This window comes from Pristiophorus japonicus, chromosome 12 (genome assembly GCF_044704955.1).
Source record: "Pristiophorus japonicus isolate sPriJap1 chromosome 12, sPriJap1.hap1, whole genome shotgun sequence".
Classification (NCBI taxonomy): domain Eukaryota; kingdom Metazoa; phylum Chordata; class Chondrichthyes; family Pristiophoridae; genus Pristiophorus; species Pristiophorus japonicus.
In genome coordinates, this window is record NC_091988.1 from 176,356,328 (window position 1) to 176,382,588 (window position 26,261).

General features: G+C 46.2%; 2 pseudogenes; both read right to left on the reverse strand.

Annotated features, from left to right (window-relative positions):
• Positions 1-14,728: 14,728 nt before the first annotated feature.
• Positions 14,729-14,931, reverse strand: LOC139277723 (U2 spliceosomal RNA; annotated as a pseudogene).
• Positions 14,932-15,068: 137 nt separating this feature from the next.
• On the reverse strand, positions 15,069-15,299 carry LOC139277803 (U2 spliceosomal RNA; annotated as a pseudogene).
• Between the last annotated feature and the right edge of the window lie 10,962 nt (positions 15,300-26,261).

Here is a 26,261-nt window from a genome sequence, read left to right on the forward strand (position 1 = left end):
GCACAGTCGTTCTACGCGTCCAGTTCCTTTCGGGCCTCCGCGGTCGACATTTCCCCTCTGTCTCACCATGTCACACATTGCTGCATTAGACAGGTCACAGAGGCCCTGTACGCATGTAGGATGGACTTTATCAGCTTCCCCATGACCACAGAGGCTCAGACTGACAGGGCTGGAGCATTCTACCGCATTGCTAATTTCCCCAAGGTGCAGGGAGCAATACAGTGTACTCACGTCGCCATGCGGGCATCTTCTCAGGACCCAGAGGTTTTCACTCCCTGAAGGTCCAAATGTTGTCGACCACAACCAGATAATTATGGCAGTGAATGCCAAATGTCTGGGCAGCTTCGATGAGGCTCACATCCTCCAAGAGAGCGCTGCCTCGGACATGTTTACCAGTCAGCCACAAGGACAATGCTGGATGCTTGGTGACAAACGATATGGCCTCGTCACCTGGCTGATGACCCCCCCTGCGTGACACCTACACCGAGGCCGAGAAACGATACATCAAGAGCCACAAAGCCACACGCAATGTGGGGCAGAAAACAATTAGTGTGCTTAAGCAGCGCTTTAGATGCCTGGAGCACACCGGAGAGGAGCTACAATACAACCCTGAGCAAGTGGCTCAATTCGTGGTCGTGTGCTCCATGCTGCACAACCTGGCTATCAGGAGGGGACAAGAATTGTCAGAAGGGACTGATGCTCCACCTCAGGAGAGAGAGGAAGAGGAGGACGAGGGGCTGGATGCTGACCTCGGGCCAGACAATCAGGCTGGCTATGCAACAATGCCCACGCCCCCCTCCGGACCGCAGGCAAGGTCCCGTGATGGCTACATAGCTGCAAGACTCTTAACATCAGCAGCTCATAAATGAGCGATTTGCCTGCAACAACGTTGCTGTTATTGATAAAGCTGACACACTGCTGTGTGTGTGCAACTCAGACATCAATGGTGGGCATCATCTTGGTGCCAGTTAAAGTTTAAGTTGATTATACCCTTTTATTATTAATTATATAATTAAGTTTAATTATACCCTTTCATGTTAAGAAATCACCAGTTATCTGAGACAATGCGCAACAAGGTTATGTTGAATAAAAAAACATTTAACATGACCATTGGTCTGAAATCACGGGCAAAAACACCCCACCGCCACCCAAGTTTTTCGACCATTGACATCAATCAAGTGGTCAACATGTCCAGCAACACAGAACACAAATTCAAACCAGGAGGGTGGCCCCCTCTCCCCATAATTTACAACAAATTGCAAACACGGAGATGGAAATATAACACAGCCATCACCTGCGGACATGCACCTCACTTTCCTTCCCCCCTCCCCTTCTTCTCCCCACCTCTATCCCTTCCTTTCCTCACTCCATGCCACCTGGCTGAGGAGCTCCTTAGGCGGTGCCTCATTGGGAGGATGAAGGCAGAGCCGGTGGTTGCATGGGTACGGGAGCAGGGAGCACCAAGGTGGGAACATTCTCAGATCCAGAAGCAGGATCTTGCTCCTGCCTCTCATCTGTCATTGGCAGTGGCGGTGCGGAACCTAGGGGTGGAGTGCCGCGCTCGGGGACTACTGGGAGGCCTGTGCCAGCAGTGTTCCTGGCTATCGCCTTCAGGGCCTCCAGCATCGTGGAACGTACTCAGTCATGGTGCCGGAGATGCTGGCCAGCTGTCGGGATATGCCCCCTCAATGCATTTAGGATCTGGTCAGCTATGTCTACAGTTCTCCTGGACAACTTTACCATCTCTCCGCTCTCATCTGGCACTCGTGGACCAGACCTGCCGCATCCACAAAACCTCCACGGGGTCGGCGCCGTCCTGGGCATAAATGGGGTGCCTTGTGGCGAGGTGCTTGGACCTGGTACCTCCAGAGTGGAGGCGGGAATGGCCGGAGGAGCACTAAATGGCCTTGGGGAGGAATACCTTCTGGAGCCTGGCGATGCAGATTCCTCAAAGTCTGCGCTCTCATCCATAGAGAACAGACCCAGCTGATTGACGGGCGAGAATCGGACCTCCTCAGCACCAGATGTAGGATCATCCCCAAAGTCCGGCCCCACACCCCCACCTTCTGGCCTCTGTGGTCTTGCCTTGGAACGTGCTGCTAGCTGAGCTGCAAAACACAAATGAGGTTATTAGAGGTGAAGGGGGTGGTAGGGTCACAAGGTGAGTCCAGCACTACACACAGCATATGCATGACAAGAGCACTATCGCTATCAAAATCATCACAGATATCACATTTCATGACCATCAACACATTGTGTATTGCAATGATTCTCACGAGGCCAGCAATATTTATAGGACAATTTTAGATACCATCTATAATATATTATTGTTCGGATATGAGTGAGTGTGGCATCAATTGACATTAGATCACGCAATGGTGTATACTTTACTCACGTGGCATCACTTCAGGGTCTGCAGTTGCCTGCGTGGCCATCTGGGGTGCCTCCCCACTCCTGTGAGCACCCGCTCCTCCATCTCAGTGATGTTGCTGGTGACTGGTGGCCCCTACCCATTCACCTCTGCTCGGACCTATTCGTCGATAGCTTCTTCTGTAAAAGGTAACAGGACGACATGGCATGAGATCATTGCATGATATCATTGCTAGGTTCTGTCACAGAGAATGATACAACACATAACCGACAGATGTAATCATGATTATTATGATAATTATCATTCTTCACCTAAAGACGTGCACCGTGACCGCAGGCTTTGACTACAACATTTCCGGTGAAAGTGAAAGACCTCACATCTGATGATAATCACTCATGACTCATACAAATCAAATTATATAAATACATAAGTACATGTCAATAAATGTAATACTTACTCTTGCGGATCCGACAAGGTCGTTCCATCGCTTGCGGCATTGGTTTCCCTCACGCACCTCGTTGGTCGCTGACGAGACCACCTCTGCTATCTCAGCCCATATCTTCTGGTAGGCCTTTGGGGTGGACTTCCCACGCCCTCGCTATGTCAAATCACCCCAGCATGACTCGACCTCCTGCATGAGGGAGGCATTTGCCTCGTCCGAGAACCTCCTCACTCTTTTGCGTCCTCCAATGTGTTCCTCTCCCAGCTCACTGCTCTCGCCAGCGTCAGTCTCCACAGCATGCTGTATCGCCTCCTCCTCTCCCTCCATTATAGGCACTAAATTCGGGAAAATATCTGTCTGGTAACAGCTAATTTTTTTTGCACAATTTGCTATAAAGCTCGAAACTCTCCCTCCTTCATCCCAAAGCAACCACACCACACCTACACACGCCTTCACTCCCTCTCAGCTCCTCTCTCTCTGTCTCCTCTTATGCGCATGTCATGATGACCCTTGACCTCCTGAATCGCGGGAATCAAGCTTTGCCATGCCGTTGCTAAGGACGGCGACACTTTACAGCAGAAGGTCAGAGAGATTTAACGCTAACGTCCATTCCATATCACTCGCGGTAACGCCCAATTTTAAAAATGGAGCTTTGAAAATGGGTGACAAGCCGGCGATCTGAAAACCCATTTTTACCGCCCACGCCAGAAATAACGCCCATTTTTGGGCGACCTGTACAAAAGTGTAAAATCTAGCCCGTAATCTTTTGAAATCCATGCCGACAATTCGTTATTATATTTTTGGTTTCTAAATTTTCTTTTATTTTCTTCTTCAGTAGGGATTCCATTATTTTTCCTCCAACAATGTTAAGCTGACTGGTCTATAATTCCCTGGACATGTTCTATCCCCCTTAGATATAGGTATTACGTTAGCTATCCACCAGTCCTCTGGCACTACACCTTTTTCTAACGAATTATGAAATGTGTGAAGTAATGCCTCTGCTATCTCTTCCCTAGATACTTTTAAAATGCGTGACACAATCCATCCAGACCAGGGATTTTATACTCTTTGAATTTGATTCGTTTGTTTAATATATCCCCTCTTTTTATTTTAGATGCACTTATCTCATGACTAATCTCATCATCCAATGTCATATCTACCTGTTCTATCTCCCTGGTAAATACTGAAGCGAAATTATTGTTTAATATTTCTGCTACGCTCCACTTGCTTTCTGCGGCGCTATGGGGGCGGAAGCAAAGGGAGCAGGGCACAGCGCTACGCACAGGGCCATGTAGCGCTGCCGTTCATTAAAGGTGAGCGCCAAGCTGCAGACTCTGTGAGACCCTACCTGGACCACCGGGGAGTGGGGTACTGTGCCATCAGCCCGGCGCGCAAGTGGAATATGGTACTGAACTAGCGCCCCACGAGCGGCCGGCCATGCACGCGGCCGCTGAAGCTGTTGCTGGCATCGCCTGGGACAGCGTCAAGGGGCGATACCGAATTTTTACTCCTGGGCGAAAATGGGTTGCTGCGCATGGTGATGACGACGGGCGGGGTGCTCCCGGTTACCCCGCAGCTTCCCGCAGAATTTAGCCGGAGTCGTTAGCGGTGCTGTGCCTGGGCAAAAAGTCGAGGCGCAAACTACCCCAATTTCTCCCCCACAGAATTGAAACATCGGGAAGTGATACTAAACCTGCAGCGAACCTTGTTTAGACCACACTTATGGGCCGAAATTCATCACCTCACCGCCCGTTGCCGCCGACTGCCGCCCACTGCCGCCAACATTGCTCTTCTTGTTCTGCCCAGTGCCACTTTCGAGGTGGCCTGGAGCAGACGGGAGGGGAGAGCCACCGGGAACCGCCTGCTGACGTCAGCGGACGGCCGAGTGGCGCAACTGAGCTCCCGCCCACCGAGCTCCCAGATTCCCACGGGCGGGAGTCGGCGGGAGAGCGGAGTGGACCGCTGCGTGGAGGCTGGTCTGTCCCCGACTGTGAGTATGAAGAACCTGAAAAAAAGGGAAGTGAACATTTCTTTTTGATTTCCACAGCGTGAGGTCCCCTGGAGGTCTTCCAATAGTTTTTTTAACTTTTTACTGTTGCATTTTTTTTTTCAGGTCTTCGACCCTCCATGGGCCCAGCTCCATCTTCTGTGACACTTGGGCGGCAAGTGCCTCTGCCGCCGAGAATGAAACCTCCTGCCCGCTGTCGCCCAGATTGGCGGTGTAGGTTGTCCATTTGCTGCCCGCCGACCTTCGAGGGACCTCTGCGATGAATATCCCGCCCAAAGTACCGTCCGGTACATCGGCGGCACTTTGGGCGGCGCTTGGGCGGGCAGAGGCCTTGATGAAAATCAACCCCTGCGAGCAGTTCTGGTCGCCATATTATAAAAAGGATATAAAGTCACTGGAGAGGGTGCAGAGAAGATTTACAAGTATGATATGCGAGGATATATATCAGGAAAGGATGAACAGGCTGTGTCGTTGTTCTCTTGATAAAAGAAAGCTGAGGGGTGACCTAATAGAGGTCTTTACAATTATGAAAGGTTTTGATAGAGCGGATACAGAGGGAATGTTTCCACTTGTGGGGAAGAGCATAATTAGAGGCCATTAATATAAGAGAGTCACCAAGAAATCCACTCGGGAATTCAGAAGAAACATCTTTACACAAAGAGTGGTGAGAATGTGGAACTCGCTACCACAAGGAGTGGTTAAAGCAAATAGTACAGATGCATTTAAGAGGAGGCTGAACATATGAGGGAGAAGGGAATAGAAGGTTATGCTGATAGATTTAGATGAGGAAATATGTGAGGAGGCTCAAGTGAAGCATAAATGCCGGCGTGGACTGGTTGGGCCAAATGGCTTGTTTCTGTGCCGTATATCTTATGTAATCCTATATAGTACTAAATACTCAGAACAGAATCGTAACATGGTAGTCCTTACAACAGAATCATAATATGGCATTAAATACAACACAATCGGAATATACTATCAAATACAACAGAATCAAAATATGCTTCTAAATACAACATAATCGGTATCGGAATATGGTCCTAAATACATCAGAATCTGAACATTGGAACAAATACCCAAAATAGAATCAGAACCAAATACTAAACACCGTTCACATAATCAGAACATACTGCTAAATCCTCATTGCAGGATTTTTTTTTTATTCGTTCCAGGATGTGAGCATCGCTGGCAAGGCCAGCATTTATTGCCCATTCCTAATTACCCTTGAGTAGGTGATGGTGAGGTGCCTTCTTGAACCACTGCTGTCCTTGTGGTGAAGGTACTTGTTATGAATGTAAACCTCACCTATGTGTAAGGCTTGCCACTAGGGGGCACACTTGTGGGAGACCTATGGGTCAGCTATGCACCCTGAAGCAAGCAGATATAAAAGGCAGTCCACCATGCTGCTACCTCACTTTGGAGTTATATTAAAGAGACCAAGGTCACAATGGTTTGAACCTACAACACAGTCTTGTGGAGTTATTCTGAACTTAACAACTGGCGACGAGTTACAGATCATGAACTTTCACGTGGTAATAGCTGCCGTTGATATTCTTGAGAGATTTGTTGAGGGTGATGATTGGGAAGCCTCCATTGAGCGTCTCGATCAGTACTTTGTGGCCAATGAGCTGGACACAGCTGAGACAGCGATCAAGCGCAGGGCGATTCTCCTCGTCGTATGTGGGTCTTCGATATATGGCCTCCTCAAAAATCTGCTAGCACCGGACAAACCAACGGACAAGACTTACACAGAGCTGTGTACGCTGGCTCGGGAACACCTCCAGCGAAAGGAGAGCATCTTAATGGCCACATATTGCTTTTACACGCACCATCGCTCCGAGGGCCAGAACGTGGCGAGCTTTGTCGCCGACCTAAGATGCCTTGCGGGACAGTGCGAATTTGCAGGATCTTTGGAGGAAGTGTTGCGGGACTTTTTCGTGCTTGGAATTGGCCACGAGGTCATTCTTTGCAAACTGCTGTCTGCCGAATCATTAGATCTGAGCAAGGCCATCACGATAGCCCAGGCTTTCATATCTACGAGCGAAAAAATGAAACAGATATCTTCACAGCATCGAAGTTCACCAGCAAGTAATGTGCATAAAATAATGTCTTCAGCAGGCAGAACTGTACACGGTAGGGCCCACACGACCGCAGAGGCCAGGCCTAGGGTGACTCAAAGGCCGTTGTGGAGTGCAAATGGGAATCCATTAACACCATGTTAGCGCTGCGGGGCAGTCATAGAGCCCATCAATGTCGATTCAAGTCCTATGTGTGCAAGGGCTGTGGAACAATGGGGCACTTCCAGCAAATGTGCAAGTGACCTCTGACTCACCACGTGGCAGAGTCAACAGAGGACGACCGATCCAGCGCGGATCATGCTGAATGAGCAGAAGAGGCAACTCAACCTGAGGATGAAGAGGAAGTGTATGGTGTACACACCTTCAGCACCAAAAGCCCTCTGATAATGTTAAAAGTTAAACTTAACGGCATTCCAGTCTCCATGGAATTGGACACATAGAAAATAGGTACAGGAATAGGCCATTCGGCCCTTCGAGCCTGCACCACCATTCAATAAGATCATGGCTGATCATTCACCTCAGTATCCCTTTCCTGCTTTCTCTCCATACCCCTTCATCCCTTTAGCCTTAAGGGCCATATCTAACGCCATCTTGAATATATCTAACGAATTGGCATCAACAACTCTCTGCGGTAGAGAATTCCACAGGGTCACAATTCTCTGAGTGAAGAAGTTTCTCCTCATCTCGGTCCTAAATGGCTTCCCTCTTATCCTTAGACTATAACCCCTGGTTCTGGACTTCCCCAACATCGGGAACATTCTTCCTACATCTAACCTGTCCAGTCCCGTCAGAATTTTATATGTTTCTATGAGATCCCCTCTCATTCTTCTAAACTCCAGTGAATACAGGCCCAGTCGATCCAGTCTCTCCTCGTATGTCAGTCCTGCCATCCCGGGAATCAGTCTGGTGAAGCTTCGCTGCACTCCTTCAACAGCAAGAACGCCCTTCCTCAGATTCGGAGACCAAAACTGAACACAATATTCCAGGTGAGGCCTCACCAAGGCCCTGTACAACTTCAGTAAGACCTCCCTGCTCCTATACTCAAATCCCCTAGCTATGAAGGCCAATATGCCATTTGCCTTCTTCACCGCCTGCTGTACCTGCATGCCAACTTTCAATGACTGATGTACCATGACACCCAGGTCTCATTGCACCTCCCCTTTTCCTAATCTGCCACCATTCAGATAATATTCTGCCTTGATGTTTTTGCCATCAAAGTGGATAACCTCACATTATACTGCATCTGCCATCCATTTGCCCACTCACCTAACCTGTCCAAGTCACCCTGTAGCCTCTTAGTATCCTCCTCACAGCTCACACAGCCACCCAGCTGAATGTAATTTTGCACAACAATCTCGTGTGGGACTTTGTCAAAAGCCTTTTGAAAGTCCAAATACACCACATCCACTGGCTCTCCCTTGCCCACTCTACTAGTTACATCCTCAAAAAATTCTAGAAGATTTGTCAAGCATGATTTCCCTTTCATAAATCCATGCTGACTTGGACCAATCCTGTCACTGCTTTCCAAATGCTCTGCTATTTCATCTTTAATAATTGATTCCAACATTTTCCTCACTACTAACCGGTCTATAATTCCCCGTTTTCTTTCTCCCTCCTTTTTTTTAAAGTGGTGTTACGTTAGCTACCCTTCAGTGCATAGGAACTGATCCAGAATTGATAGACTGTTGGAAAATGATCACCAATGCATCCACTATTTCTAGGCCCACTTCCTCAAGTACTCTGGGAAGCAGACTATCAGGCCCTGGGGATTTATCGGTCTTCAATCCCATCAATTTCCCTAACACAATTTCCTGACTAATAAGGATTTCCTTCAATTCCTCCTTCTCGTTAGAGCCTCGGTCCCCTCGTATTTCTGGGAGATTACTCGTGTCTTCTTTCATGAAGATAGAACCAAAGTATTTGTTCAATTGGTCTGCCATTTCTCTGTTCCCCATTATAAATTCACCTGATTCTGACTGCAAGGGACCTATGTTTGTCTTCACTAATCTCTTTCTCTTCACATATCTATAGAAGCTTTTGCAGTCAGTTTTGCAAGCTTTCTCTCATATTCTATTTTCCCCCTCCTAATTAAACCCTTTGTCCTCCTCTGCTGGATTCTAAATTTATCCCACTCCTCAGGTTTGCTGCTTTTACTGGCCAATTTATATGCCTCTTCCTTGGATTTAACACTATCCCTAATTTCTCTTGTTTGCCACGGTTGAGCCACCTTCCCCGTTTTATTTTTACTCCAGACAGGGATGTATAATTGTTGAAGTTCATCCATGTGATATTTAAATGTCTTCCATTGCCTATCCACCGTCAACCCTTTAAGTATCATTCGCCAGTCTATTCTAGCCAATTCACATCTCATACCATCGAAGTTACCTTTCCATAAGTTTTGGACCCTAGCCTCTGAATTAACTGTGTCACTGTCCACCTTAATAAAGAATTCTATCATATTATGGTCACTCATCCCCAAGGAGCTTCGCACAACAAGATTGCTAATTAGTCCTTTCTCATTGCACATCACCCAGTCTAGGATGGCCAGCCCTCTAGTTGGTTCCTTGACATATTGGTCGAGAAAACCATCCCTAATACACTCCAGGAAATCCTCCTCCACCATATTGCTACCAGTTTGGTTAGCCCAATTTATATGTAGATTAAAGTCGCCCATGATAACTGCTGTACCTTTATTGCACGCATCCCTAATTTCTTGTTTGATGCTGTCCCCAACCTCACTACTACTGTTTGGTGGTCTGTACACATACAGATTCCACATCATTCAAGCTAATGTCCTTCCTTACTATTGCATTAATTTCCTCTTTAACCAGCAATGCTACCCCACCTCCTTTTCCTTTGTGTCTATCCTTCCTGACTGTTGAATACCCCTGGATGTTGAGATCCCAGCTGTGGTCACCCTGGAGCCATGTCTCCGTAATGCCAATTACATCATATTCGTTAATAGCTGCCTGCGCAGTTAATTCGTTCACCTTATTACGAAAAGTCCTCGCATTCAGGCACAGAGCCTTCAGGCTTGTCTTTTTTTAACACACTTTGTCCCTTTAGACTTTTGCTGTAATGTGGCCCTTTTTGATTTTTGCCTTGTGTTTCTCTGCCCTCCACTTTTACTTTTCTTCTGTCTATCTTTTGCTTCTGCCCCCATTTTACTTCCCTCTGTCTCCCTGCATAGGTTCCTATCCCCCACCATATTAATTTAACCCCTTCCCAACAGCACTAGCAAACACTCCCCCCAGGACATTTTTTCTGGTCGCACCTCCCCAGAGCCGGTTCCAATGCCCCAGGAATTTGAATCCCTCCCTCCTGAACCACTCCTCAAGCCACGTATTCATCTTAGCTATCCTGCTATTTCTACTCCGACTAGCACGGGGCACTGGTAGCAATCCTGAGATTACTACCTTTGAGGTCCTGCTTTTAAATTTAACTCCTAGCTCCCTAAATTCAGCTTGTAGGACCTCATCCCATTTTTTACCTATATCGTTGGTACCAATATGCACCACGACAACTGGCTGTACACCCTCCCCCTCCAAAATATCCTGCAGCCACACTGAGCTATCCTTGACACTTGCACCAGGGAGACAACATACCATTCTAGAGTCTCGATAGCGGCCGCAGAAACGTCTATCTATTCCCCTTACAATAGAATCCTCTACCACTATAGCTCTCCCACTCTTTTTCTTGCCCTCCTGTGCAGCAGAGCCACCCATGGTGTCATGAACTTGGCTGCTGCTGCTGCCCTCCCCTGATGAGTCATCCCCCCCCCCAACAGTACCCAAAACGGTGTATCTGTTTTGCAGGGGGATGACCGCAGGGGATCCCTGCACTACCTTCCTTCCACTGCTCTGCCTAATGGTCACCCGTTCCCTATCTGCCTGAGTAACCTTTGCCTGTGGTGTGACCAACTCACTAAACATGCTATTCACAACATCCTCAGCATTGCAGATGCTCCCAAGTGAATCCATGCACAGCTCCAGTGCCGCAATGCGGTCTGTCAGGAGCTGCAGCTGGACACACTTTCCGCACATGTAGTTGTCAGGGACAATGGGACAAGTCAATCAATCATGAGTCAGAAGGCTTTTGAGAAACTGTGGGGCAACAAGGCATAGAGGCCAAAAACTGAGCCCGATTCACACAACGCTGCGCACTTACACCAAAGAACTCATACCTGGTATCGGCAATGCGGCAGTGAAAATATCGCACGGCGGAATGATGCATGATTTACCAATATGGATTGTACCAGGCGATGGCCCAATGCTGTTCGGCAGAAGCTGGCTAGGAAACATAGAATCATAGAAAATAGATGCAGGAGCAGGCCATTCGGCCCTTCAAGCTTGCACTGCCATTCAATATGATCATGGCTGATCATGCAACTTCAGTACCCCACTCCCACCTCCTCTCCATATCTCCTGATCCCCTTAGCTGTAAGGATCACATCTAACTCCCTCTTGAATATATCCAACGAACTGGACTCAACAAGTTTCTGTGGTAGAGAATTCCACAGGTTCACCACTCTCTGGGTGAAAAAGTTTCTCCTCATCTCGGTCCTATATGGATTACCCCTTATCCTTAGACTGTGACCCCTGGTTCTGGACTTCCCGAACATCAGGAACATTCCTCCTACATCTAACCTGTCCAATCCCGTCAGAATTTTATATGGGACGACATCAAAGCACTGTCTTCGGTGGATGCTGCCCTGTGCTCCCAGGTGCTAAATAAATTCCCAGCGTTATTCGAGCCAGGCATCGGCAATTTCACAGGCGCCAAGGTGCAGATCCATCTTGTTCCTGGGGCATGGCCCGTTCATCACACGGCTCGACCAGTCCCATATATGATGTGAGAGAAAGTCGAGATCGAGCTGGACAGACTTCAACGAGAGCGAATCATATCGCCAGTCGAGTTCAACGAATGAGCCAGTCCAATCATGCCGGTGCTAAAGAGCGATGGCTCTGTTAGAATCTGCGGGGACTACAAGGTAACGATCAACCGAGTCTCATTACAGGACCAGTACCCACTACCCAAAGTGGAAGACTTATTCGCAACGCTAGCAGGGGGAAAGTCATTCACCATGCTAGACCTAATCTCTGCTTACATGACACAGGAGCTGGCTGAACCGTCAAAGAAATTGATGTGCATCAACACGCACAAAGGACTGTATGTGTACCACAGATGCCCCTTTGGGATTCGCTCAGCTGCGGCCATATTCCAGAGGAACATGGAGAGTCTGCTTAAATCGGTTCCATGAACCGTGGTGTTCCAAGACGACATCCAAGATTGGTCGCAACACCACCGAATACCTGCACAAGCTGGAAGAGGTTCTAAAGCGACTGGACAGAGTGGGACTCAGGCTGAAATGCTCCAAGTGTGTTTTCCTGGCACCAGAGGTCGAATTTCTGGGGAGAATGATTGCGGCTGATGGCATCAGACCCACGGACTCCAAGACGGAGGCCATCAAGAATGCACCCAGACCATGGAGCTGCGTTCATTGAGGGACTCCTCAACTATTTTGGTCACTTTCTACCGGGGGGTTGAGCACTTTGCTGGAACCCTTGCATCTACTGCTACGCAAGGGTCACAACTGGGTTTGGGATAAATCTCGAGACAACCTTTCATAAGGCCAGAAACCTGCTATGCGCTAACAAGTTACTTGTATTGTATGACCCATGTAAACGTTTAGTACTCGCTTGTGATGCGTCATCGTACGGAGTCAGTTGTGTGTTACAGCAAGCAAATATGTCAGGCAAACTGCAGCTGGTTGCATATACATCCAGAAGTTTATCCAAGGTTGAAAGAGCCTTCCGTTTTGGTTGAGAAAGAAGCATTGGCATGTGTATATGGGGTTAAGAAAATGCACCAATATCTATTTGGTCTCTGGTTCAAGCTCGAAACTGACCACAAACCGCTTACTTCACTGCTCTCAGAAAGCAAAAGTATCAACACCAATGCTTCGTCCCGTATCCAAAGATGGGCACTAGCATTGTCTGCATATGACTATGTAACCCGCCACAGACCAGGCACAGAGAACTGCGCTGATACCCTCAGTCGGCTGCTATTGCCCACCACCGGGGTGGAAATGATGCAACCCGCAGACTTGCTTCTGGTAATGGATGCTTTTGAGAGTGAGCGGCCCCTGTCACAGCTCGCCAGATCAGGACCTGGACTAGCCAAGACTCTGTGCTATCACTAGTAAAAAGCTGCATCCTCAATGGGAGCGAGTCGGCGGTTCCCGGGGAAATGCAAGAAGAAATTAAGCCATTTCACCGACATAAGGATGAATTATCCATCCAATCGATTGTCTCCTCTGGGGGAATCACGTAGTTTTGCCAAAAAAAGACAGGGAAACATTTATATCAGACCTACACAGTACCCACCCAGGCATAGTCATGATGAAGGCTATCGCCAGATAGCACGTTTGGTGGCCCGGCATTGACTCCGTATTGAAGTCATGCGTATACCAATGCAACACTTGCTCACAGTTGAACCCTGGGAGGCCCCTCTGAGCCTCTGGTCATGGCCCTCTAAACCGTGGTCCAGAGTCCACATCGACTTTACTGGCCTTTTCTGGGTAAGATGTTTCTAGTAGCAGTGGCCGCTTATTCTAAATGGATTGAATGTATAATCGTGTATGTCCACTGTCACCATTGAAAGCCTCAGGGACATGTTCGCCACCCATGGTTTGCCCGACGTCCTTGTTAGTGACAATGGACCATGTTTCACCAGCTTGGAATTCAATGAGTTCATGACCTGCAATGGCATTAAGCATGTTAGGTCTGCCCCATTTAAGCCTGCATCCAACGGTCAAGCGGAACGGGCAGTCCAAATGATCAAGCAGAGCTTGAAACGCGTAACGGACAGCTCCTTGCAGACCCGGTTATCTCGGGTCCTGCTCAGCTACCAGACACGCCCCCACTCGCTCACCGGGGTTCCCCCTGCAGAATTGTTAATGAAGAGAGCACTCAAAACCAGGCTCTCCTTAGTCCACCCGGATCTCAATGATCATGTAGAAACACGGCAGCACTGGCATAACGTGTACCACGATCGCGCGGCGGTATTGCGTGACATTGAGGTTAATCCGGTGTTTGTTCTAAATTATGGTCACGGTCCCAAATGGATTGCTGGCACTGTCTTAGTCAAGGAGGGGAATAGAGTGTTTGTTGTTAAATTGTTGAATGGGCAAAGGTGCAGAAAGCACTTGAATCAGACCAAACTGCGATTCACGGACAACCAAGAACAGTTTGAAGAAGACCTTACCATCTATGATCCACCAACACACACCCAACAACCAATCGACCTCACTGTCAACCACGAGGATGAACCCACCATGCCTGACAGTCCCATCAGACCAGCCATGCTGCCATGCAGCAATGATCCAACCAACTCACCCATGCCACGACTTCAACTCAGACGATCGACCCGGGAACGCAGAGTGCCAGATCACCTCAATCTGTAAATAACTTGTACATAAGACTTTGCGGGGGAGTGATGTTTTGCATGCAAACCTCACGTATGTATAAGACTTGCCTCTAGGGGGCACACCTGTGGGAGACCTATGGGTCACCTGTGCACCCTGGAGCAAGCAGGTATAAAAGGCAGTCCACCATGCTGCTGCCTCACTTTGGAGTTATATTAACGAGATCAAGGTCACAATGGTTTGAGCCTATAACACAGTCTCGTGGAGTTATTTTTTATTTTATTTTTTTTTTTGAAATTCGTAGCCAATCGTTCCAATTCTTTGTCAAATCACAAACGCCAGAGGTCACCTTGGGCCCATTCAAGGATCACTCTGCGCCAATGCTCTTAGCCAAAAGGCCTAGAGCCACTGCACCGTTCCTGGAAGTACTGCAATACCAGGTTCGTGCCATGGAGGTGGATGGGTCAAGCCACCCCACCCACCTCCTATTTCCAAAAAAGCAAGCATATACCTTCCTGATCCAGGGAGAACCACCTTGGGGTTATGGTGGTTACTCCCCTGAAAGGTCAGTTACGCATGATCTTAGCCAAAAGGCCGAGAAGCGAAGTGGAGTTATTTTTTATTTTTTTTAAATAAATTCGTAGCCAATCGTTTCCAATTCTTTGTCAAGTCACAAACGCCAGAGGTCACCCTGCACCAGTCAAGGATCACTCTGCGCCAATGCTCTTAGCCAAAAGGCCTAGAGCCACTGCACCGTTCCTGGAAGTACTGCAATACCAGGTTCGTGCCATGGAGGTGGATGGGTCAGGTCCCCCACACACCTCCGTGGAGGTGGATGGGTCAAGCCATCCCACCCACCTCCTGTTTACAAAAATGTAAGCATATACCTTCCTGACCAGGGAGAAACCACCCGGAGGTCATGGTGGCTGGTCAGGTTAGTTATGCAGATCTTAGCCAAAAGGCCGAGAAGCGAAGTGGAGTTATTCTGAACTTAACAGTACTCCCACAGTGCTGTTAGGGAGAGAGTTCCAGGATTTTGACCCAGCGACGATGAAGGTACGGCGGTATACTTCTAAATCAGGGCGGTGTGTGACTTGGAGGGGAACTTGCAGGTGATGGTGCTCCCATGCGCCTGCTACCCTTGTACTTCTAGGTGGTAGAGATCACGGGTTTGGGAGTTGCTGCCGAAGAAGCCGAAGGGTTACAGCATAGTACGAAATACCGAGAAAAGAATTAGAATATGGTACTAAATAACCAGAGCAGAATCAAAACATTGAACCGATCTCCCACAACAAAATTCGATGATAGTAGAAAATAGCCAGAACACAATTATAGTACCGTATAACTGCCCAAAATGGAATTAGAACAAAACACCAAATACACATACAAAAGCAAGATACTGTGGATTCTGGAAATCCAAAATAAAAACAAAATACTGGAAATACTCAGCAGGTCAAGCAGCATCTTTGGAGAGAGAAACAAACGTTTCAGATCGATGATCTTTCATCAGAACCAAATACACATAACAGAATCAGAAAATGACACCAATTATCCAGAACAGAATGAAAACATAATGTCAAATAGTTACAACAGAATCAGAATATGTTACTAAAGACAGCACAATCAGAATATGGTACCAAATACAACACAATGGAAATATGGTTCTAAATACTCACAACTAAATCGGAATATGCTACAGGTACGACGTCCCGTATCCGGAATTCCAAGAACGTGTGTGGTGAAAAAGCCTCAGCAGATCATGAGGCAGCTGGAAGTTCTAAAGACGAGTTTGTTAAATTAATTGCTGATGAAAACCTTTCGGCTGAGCAAATCTATAATGCCAACGAGACAGCACTGATTTGGCGCTATATACCGAGAAAGACATTGGGGCAGAATTTCCGATGTCCCGGGCCTGTACGAAGTTTCTACGGACCCGGGAAGGCATCGGAAAAGCCCATTTTCAGCGCGCAGATCGTAGCCAGATCGGGAGCATGGACATTTTTATGGGCAAGATTGGGCTATTTACCCATATCTTGCCCGGCAAATGTCCTCAAAAATCTTGCACCTGCAAGAGCAGGCTCAAAACCTACTTTTACAGGCGCAAGTGTTTTAAAACAGTCAAAAAGATTGTAAAATAAAATTAAAAACACATAGTTAATTGTTAAAAACCCTCCCCACTATGGTAAGTTTATTTTTAACCATAATTTTAAAAACTTTTTTAAAAATCGGGAAAATATTTTATTTTTATGACATGATAACTTTAATTTCAATTAATTTTAAATATGTATGGTCTGTTTTTTATTTTTTATTATTTTGTGTGATTGCTTTTGTTCCCATTAATAGCACTGAGAACTCGTAGTTACGTGATTCTCAGTGCTATTAAAGGGAACCTGTGAAATACTTACCTGATTGGCTGAGCAGTCACACATGACTGCATCTTCTGCGTCGGGACCCTCTGCATGGGAGCGCGCTTCGCAGCGTGGGAGGAGAAGGCCTCCTCATTGGAAATCAGGGTACCTCCTGGACCACCAGGTAAATTTGTAAAAAATATCTAGCGAGGAGGCAATTGCCCGCGGGAAGACCCCCAGAGGAATTTCTGGGCCATTAGCAACAGCAGAAGAATCGAAGACAGCAGGTGTAAAAGACACCAAAGACAGATTGACTGTGCTTGCTTGTGCAAATGCGGCTGGGACATATAAGTGTAAGCTTATGGTCATTGGGAAAAGCCAGCGTCCAAGATGTTTCAAGGGCATGAGAATATTCCCAGTACATTACTATGCTAATAAGAGAGCATGGGAAACCAGGGTAATTTTTCTGAACTGGTTTGAGAATCATTTTGTTCCCCAGGCGTGTGCTCATTGTAGGGCAGCTGGCCTTGAAGAAAAATGCAAAATAATTCTTGCTGCTCGAGAATTGCTCAGCACATCGTGATGCTGAACTTTTAGTAAGGATAATGTTCGTGGAATCTATTTACCTCCCAATGTAACATCACTGGTGCAGCCAAATGTACCAAGGAATTTTGAGATCAATGAAGTGTCTTCAAAATTGAATTCATAAGGCGTTTGCTTAGTGCTGTGAACAGAGACATGGGGATAACAGTGTTCTCAGAAAGTTTCTCTGTAAAGGACGCCATATGGGTAGCTGTGGATGCATGGAATGAGTTAACTAGAAACACCTTGGCCAATGCTTGGCATAACCTCTGTCCAGCAACTATGTTTAGTGAAGGTGGGGATGATGCTGCTGATGACTTTAAAGGTTTTCATGTGTCCAAATATACATAACAGAATCAGTAAATAGTACCAAATGCCCACAATAGAATTAAAATATTGTATGAAGTAGGCATGGGAGAATGAGAACATAGTGCTCAATACTCACAGCAGAATCAAAATATGTCAAACAAATACCCTTAATGGAATTAGAACATAGTAATAAGTACCCACAACAGAAACAGAATTTGGTCACAAATACACAGAGCTGAACTGGAACACAATAAAAAAGATCGCCCACAAAATAATCAGAATATGATACCACATACTCACAACAGAATTAGAAAGTTGTACAAAATACCCACGACAGAATGAGAACATTGATGACAGGACTGACATATGAAGAAAGACTGGATCGACTAGGCTTATATTCAATGGAATTTAGAAGAATGAGAGGGGATTTCATAGAAACATGTAAAATTCTGACGGGATTGGACAGGTTAGATGCAGGAAGAATGATCCCAATGTTGGGGAAGTCCAGAATCAGGGGTCACAGTCTATGGATAAGGGGTAAGCCATTTAGGACCGAGCTGAGGAGAAACTTCTTCACTCAGAGAGTTGTGGGCATGTGCAATTCTCTACCACAGTTCTTTCTTTTGTATTTAATTGTTCTAATTTGTTTTGTTCTAATTCTGTTTTGGTCAGTAACGGTATTCTAATTGTGTTCTGGTTCTGAAAAGAATTCGAATATGGTACTAAATAACCAGAGCAGAATTGAGCCGGTCTCCCAGAACAAAATGAGAAGATAGTAGAAAGTAGCCGGAACACAATTGGAATACCATAGTAACTACCCAAAACAGAATTAGAACAAAACAAATTAGAACAATTAAATACAAAAGAAAGATATTGCGGATTCTGGAAATCTGAAATAAAAACAAAAAAAAGCTGGAAATACTCAGCAGGTCAGGCACCAGCTGTGGAGAGAGAAACAAACATTTCAGATCGATGACCTTTCATCAGAACCAAATACACATAACAGAATCAGAAAATTGCACCAATTATCCAGAACCGAATGAGAACATATTGCCAGATAGTTACAACAGAATCAGAATTTGGCGCTAAGTACTCTCAGCACAATTAGTAAATGCTGCCCAAAATAAAGCACAGAATCGGTACAGAACACCATATTCGCATAACCACACCAGACATCAGAAAACAACCCCAACTTTCCACAACAGAATGCAACATAGAAGCAAATACCCACAGCAGAATTGAAATGTGCTACCAAATGCCCACAGTAGAATTAGAGTAAGGTACCAATCCCTCAACACAAATTTAGAAAATGGCACTAGAATCCCACACAGAATCAAATGTGTCAGTAAACAGAATATAGCAGCAAATAAATACAACAGATATGGGTTACAGTACAGAATATGAACAGAATTGTAAATGGCTATTGAATACCTGAAAATGCAAATTGCAAATAAAATTGGAATATAATGCCCAAATATGTAAGATAGAATAGGGATATACTGTAACAGACGCAATTGGAAACACAAATGGTATAGGATGCAGAATACAAATTGACTTGAAAGAGAGTAAGGAATAGTACCAAAACTAATGAAAATAGAGAGCAAAATACAAGCAGCATGATGCAAATGTATGAGTAGAAAATTGAGTGTTGCATTTGGTTAACTTTCACCTGCAGGGGCTGGATTTAAATCCAGCCCAGACTGATAAGATGGAAGTCTGCTCTTTCTGCTGGCTATACAGGTGCAATGTCCCGAATCCAGAATTCCAAAAACCGGAATTGTCCAAAAAACGGACATTTCGGTGAGTGGCGAGGAGCAGAGGATCGGCGGGCGGTGAGGTCCGAAATCCGGCAAAACCTAAAATTCGGCACGGATTCGGTCCACGGCGAGACCCGAAATCCGGCACGGATTCTGTCTCGAGGATTCTGGATTTTAGACTATTAATTTTCTTGTCAGAATTCCGAAAAAAGCCAAAAAAATGGCACGGATTCTGTCCCGAGGATTCCGGATTTCAGACGTTGTACCTGGAATAAAAAAATACCAGCAACACAAGAATGAAAGTATAAATGGAAAATCCGAATGTCGGCAGAATTGTGTGAACATTGTTGTAATGTAGTGTAGAATACAAACAATTGTTATACAGAATCATAACAGAATTGGAACTAAGTGAAGTAAACTCTTCTGAAGATTCATGCTAAATCAGTGAGTGTGGTTAGAAGCAGGTCTGAAATCACAAGAGAAGGTAGTAAAACAAGGAATATGTTTCTAGTTAACATTAGCTCAGATGCCACATAAGCTTGCCTCTCATTCTCTTCTGTTTAATTTTGTGCATGTGCAATTTTTTGCCGGAATTTAAGCTTCACTCTTACACACAGCAACGGTGCACATCTTTTTCTCTTAAGGCACAAGGCTTCTCTGATAGCTGTGACATGAGATTTCCTTTGTGTTTTGAACTGAACTTCTATTCCTAACTTGAATAAACCTGTCATTTATTTTTAGAACATAAGTACTGATTTGAATTTAATCATCAGGAATTTATTTTCAGAAAAAACTGTATTAAGATTTCAGTTTTCCCATTCCATGTATTATAATACCAAAACAACTAATCTCATTATTATGTCACTCAAATATATATATATACATATATAGTGTCTGCCATTTCTGGTACAGTATATGTTTCTCCATAAAACATACAAATTACTTTATACAATGCATGTACTGCTTTGTGTGATGCATGCATTACATTATACAGCATGCTAGAGAACCATCTCACCAACTGTATGTTTTCTTCTTCTGATCTTATGAGCAAATCTTAAGTGCTTTTCAGCTACTCTTTTGGAAACTAGTTGCAGATCTTAACAAAACAGCTAATATGATGTACAAACGTATAAACTTGATGGGCAGGAAACAACCAGCTGGTCCCTCAAGTCTGCCCCACATCGTGATGGCTAAGCACTTCTCCACACCCGTTCCACCTCCCACCCACCTTCGCAACCATGTAATCTCTAGGGAGAGGGATAAAAAACAGAGAAAAAATCCAGGACCAATAAGGGAGATTACTCTGGAAAAATCCTCTCCGACCCCCTCAGGCAGTCGAAACCATCCAGAAGATCAAATGGACCAAATGTTATCATGGACCAAGTGTTACCTACCTTTTATATGATGATACAGATACATATACTTGTATGACTTTTTCAATTATTTATTCACTCATTCCCGTAACAGGTTGCCTCCGCAATGGTGATGAATGTGAAAGGAATGGCATAGGTATTGTAGGGATGCTTTATGGTGTTGGTGTGGGGTGGTGTCAACCTGGCGCATCATGTGGCAGCTAGGGCGTACAGCATCAAGTGACGTAAATCTGGCGATAGTGAGGCCATCCCTGGCCTCCCATGCAGCAATGTGGTCAGGTACTGATTCTCAATGTCCTGTGCAGCATCAGGTGATTGTGTAGAAGGTTGGTGTTGTTGTTGGTGCTGTTGGTGTATCTGGTGATGCTGGTGTGCCTGGTGATGCTGGTGTTGGGGCTGATCGTAGTGTGATTCTGAGGACCAAGGTGAGATTTTTTCAAGGGCACCAATGTTAATTGAAAGATGGCAGCTGAGGTTGAAATGACAAAAGTGATCTGAGAGAGGTTGTTCCAAAGAGGTGACAGTGGATAGAGAGTTTACACCAAATACTTCCAACCTGCATAATACTTAAATGTGTCTTCCAAATCCTGAAGGCTCCAGTTCTGAGATTGTAAAGTGAACAGCTGTGAAATGGTAGCTTTTATTGACCATTTGCAGTTGTCAACTGTTCAGAAGAATGGATACTGATGGAACAGCCGACCTACTTACCTGACGTGATCCCCGAGCACCGTGAACCTCGTGGAAAAGCTTGAGAAATGTTAAGTACAGGGCAAAATTGTGTTTAATAGCTCTTTTAACACACTCTTAATAATCTAAATTGCCTCCTCCGCTGCTTGGTGTCGGGTCTATTCAGCGCTGACAGACCCGACACTTGGGAGAGTAGCGTGGAGGTGGGCTGACAGCAGGCTCCTGACCTTCTCAGCAGCGGTAAAATTTCAGCCTGGGTGTGTGAAATATCAGCAATGTAAAAATACTGGAGATATAAAAATAATGATGCTAAAATACCAGATTTGTAAAATTCTTGATTGTGTTAAAAGTAAGTATGTAAAAACAATTAAGATTTAAAATTTTGGATATATAAAAAACAAATCTGTAAAAGTAGTAAATATGTAAAAAAAAAACAGAAGATGTAATAATACTCGATATGTCAAAACAGTTGACAATTAAAACATTGGATTATATAAAATACTGAATGTAAAAATATATACCTAAAAATAATGGGTATATAAAAATACCACCAAAAATACCTGATACTACATATGTAAAAATGCTGAATGTGTAAAAATACTGTATGTAAAAATACTATCAATATAAAAATATTAAAGATGTAAAATGCCAGATATCCAAAAATGCTGCAGTTGTAAAAAATATTGCTGTATAACAATTATGAAATTGAAAACAATACCAATTTTATAAAAACACTCAATATGTAGAATACCATGGCTCTGAAATTTGGGTTTGTGGGTTTGTGCCAGCCTCCCACCACAACTCTGGCTGGAGTTCACGAGAACCTATCAGAAAACAGCAGGGACCCAGTTATGCTGCGTTCCCGCTGTTTCTGGGCAGCCTTTTACGGAACAGAATCACTGCCCACTCCTTATAAGGAAAATGACATCTGGGCAAACCCAGGCGTGGATCCAACAGTGGGGACTCCTTCCACTCTGAGTTTCTGCTGCTCCAGCTCAGTCAGGGCCTGTATGTAAAATCTCCAAATTATACTTGGGGACAATAACCTTGATAACAAATGGTTTATGATTAGGTTAATATACAAAAAGATTAATTACCGAACTCAGCTTTCAGCATTTTCAATTCAACAGCAAATAATTCATATAATTAATAAATCTCTTTATCTCTCCCTCGCAGCTTGACATGTCTTCAAAAGTAAAGCAATTGAATTAATTTTAAAATAAAAATTTTAGTTATAAATCTACTCAGGTTTATCATCTAGGTTGTATTCAACCATTTTCAAGTATGCATCAACTGAAATACTGCTACACAATTCGATTTTTGTACTGAGAAGGATAATGGGGAGAAATTCGTTTCGTTTGTGACCGGGCGCGGCGCGGCTAATGACTCCTGCTAAATTCGGTGAGTGTTTAGTGGAGCAGTAACCCATAGCGGCCCGCTCCGTTGCACCGGCGATGCTGACGTCATCATCTTGTGCAGCACCCCGGACCCTGAATTGGGTATCGCCCCCGCTCCACTGCACCGGGCGATGCCAGCGACAGCTTCAGGGGATGTCAACCAGTCGGCTGGCTGCTCGCGGGGCGAAAGTTAAAGGGGAGGAATGCTGTTGGTAAAAAAAAAATTGTGGATTTTTGTGTGTTTGTTGGTGCTTTGTACGCGGGGTCCGTGCCACGATCAGTCAGCCTGGCACCCTGCTTGAGTGCCGGGCTGTTGGCATGGCACCCCTGCTCCCGGTGGTCCAGGTAGGACTTATTTTTTTGCTGCAGAGTCTGCAGCTTGGACCCTTCACTTTAATTCAGGGAGAGCCCCTCCAACGCAGCAGAGCTACGTGGCCCAGTGCGTAGTGCTGCGCCCTGCCCCGATGGGTCCACACCGCTACCGCCCCAGAAAGGAAGTGGAGCTCAATTTCTCGCCAGTGGCGAGACTTCTGCGCCTGTTACCACCCTTGAATTTTTAGCCGTTGATTATAGATTTTATGCAACTCATAAATAAACAAAAGTTACAAGTGTTATCAGTGTTATCTATCATATTTGAAGTGGGTCTCTGCCTATTTTTCTCACACACAGAGTGCCTCTCTATTTAAAGAAAAATACACGCAATATAAACTTCACAAGATCGCAAGATAATTACAGATGAGAAATGCAATTCGGATTTTCTTAGTACATCCATCCAGAATCACCCTCAAGCCTCTATGTTGGATTCTTGAATGACTCCAGGGCTTTTGCCTCCACTACTCTATCTATTTCATGTGTTGATCACTCTGGCTGGAATTTTTCCCTAAAAAAACGAGTGGGTTTGGAGCATGGGGGCAGTTAAATTGTTAAATATGGAATTCCTGACCTGATCCCATCCCTAACCCATCGGTTTTAAGGGAGGCGGGTTGGGACGAGGCAGGGGATGATCGACCAACCCGCTCCAGGGAGCGGAACATCAATTAAAATATTATAATGAAGCTGGAAGCCTGTTTTCTTACCTCCATTATGAATTTAAATCCATGTGGACGGGATTCACACAATTCGTGAAACCCGGCAGTTAAACCGAGGCGGAGACTGCTACATTCAGGTCATTGGCTTTATACCGACCTCCTGGATCCAGGGTCCTGACCTAACCCACCCTCCGCAATCGGAAACCCCACCAGGGGGCCTCCGATCGCCTCCCCAGACCATAATCCTTCAGTGGCCAGCCTCGATCCTCCCTCTCTGCTGATGCTCTGGCTGACTCCCCCACCCCACCGATGCTCCGGTTGAACCTCCCCGATCCCAGACCTACACCCCCATGCCAATCCTTCGACCCCCCATCCTCCATCAATCCCCGACCCTCCAGCCAACACTGCCCTCGTGATCGCTGACTCCCTCGCTGATCCCCGATCTCCCCCCTCCTATCCACGATCCTACCGCCCCACTCCCTGATTGCCCCTGCCACCTCCCCTCCCCGCCATCCTAGACAGCCCCTGCTGATCTCCAACACCCCCCCCCCCCTCCACTCCCGCCCACCACCCCCAATCCTTCCCCCAGACTGAGCCCTCGGTCATTCTCTGCATCTGCAAGCCTACCCGCCCACAGCCAGCCAGCCGCCCTATCTGGCTGGCTGTGAGTGGGAAACCAAGGCCTCACATGCAAAACAAGTCCTGCTGTTAAAGTTGTAGCAGGACTTCCCTACTTTTATACACCATCCCCCTCGCAATGCAGGCCAACATTTCATTTGCCTTCCTAATTACTTGCTGTACCTGCATGCTAACTTTTTGTATTTCATGTACAAGGACCCCCAGATCCTTCTTGTAATGTCCTTACACACGACTATAAATTCACATGAGGTACATTCTGCAGACAAGGTTACTCTGTGACCTGAACCTTTATTCACAGGACCAAGAAGTGATGACCCTGCGTGGGACCTCCATTTATATACCTGGATGACCAGGTGAGGAGTGTCTCCCACAAGTTCACCCCCTGTGGTCAAGGTGAGCATTTCTGAGGTGTATACAGTATGCAGTGTCGTTATGAAGGTTAAAGTTACATGAAGGTTACATACATGACATCATCTCTCCCTCCCCCACACCCCCCGTCTTATGCGGTCAAAGATTAAGTATTTCAGCCGGTCGACGCGCTCTCATGGAGCGCCACAGTTGGGGCTCCGGTTGTTGAGCCTTGGCATGCGTCTCTGTCACCTGTGGTGATTCCGGCTTGTCCGGGCTGGCCGCAGGGACTGTGTGTGCTGCTGAATGTTCTTGTTGCTCATTCACAGGCGTGGGCAACATCTCATGATCTACCTCAGGTTCCTCAGTGTCCATGCTGAACCTTTTTTTTAACTTGGTCCAGATGCTTGTGGCATATCTGTCCATTGTTAAGTCTGACCACAATGACCCTATTCCTTTCTTTGCCAATTACAGTACCCTCAAGCCACTTGGGCCCCAAAGCATGATTAAGAACAAATACAGGGTCATCGATTTCTATACATCTCCCCTTTGAGTTACAGTCATGGCACTCATTTTGGGACTGGCGCTTGCCCTCAACAATGTCTGACAGCACTGGATCAATGAGGGACAGCCGAGTTTTAAGTGTACGTTTCATGAGTAGTTCCGCGGGCGGGACTCCCGTGAGCGAATGCGGTCGGGACCTATAGGCCAGCAGGAGGCGCGATAGGCGGCATGGAAGGGAGGGTCCTTGAATCCGGAGCATGCCCTGTTTTATGATTTGGACCGCTCATTCCGCCTGGCCATTGGAAGCCGGCTTGAACGGTCCCGTCCTGATTCCAATTTCCCGACATGAACTCCCAGAATTCATAGCTCGTGAAACACGGGCCGTTGTCGCTAACCAGGATGTCCGGCAAGCCGTGGGTCGCAAAGACCGCATGCAGACTTTCCACAGTGGTGGATGTCGTGCACGAATTCAATATGATGCACTCGATCCATTTCGAGTACGCATCAACAACAATGAGGAACATTTTTCCCATGAATGGGCACGCGTAGTCTACGTGAAAACGTGACCACGGCCTGGTGGGCCAGGGCCATGGGCTGAGTGGGACCTCCCTGGGGGCATTGCCCAGCTGGGCACACGTCGTGCACCTACGAACACAGTGTTCCAGGCCTGAGTCAATTCTCAGCCACCATACATATGACCGGGCAATGGTCTTCATTAGCACGATGCCTGGGTGCTCGCTGTGGAGTTTACTGATGAATGCTTCCCTTCCCTTCTGGGGCATAACTACCCGGCTGCCCCATAGTAGGCAGTCGGCTTGGATGGAGAGCTCATCCATCTGTCTGTGAAACGGTCTGACCTCCTCGGGGCATGCATCATGTGCGGGTGCCCAATCCCCAGTCAGGACACATTTCTTAATCAGAGATAGGAGGGGATCTCTGTTGGTCCAGATTTTGATCTGGCGGG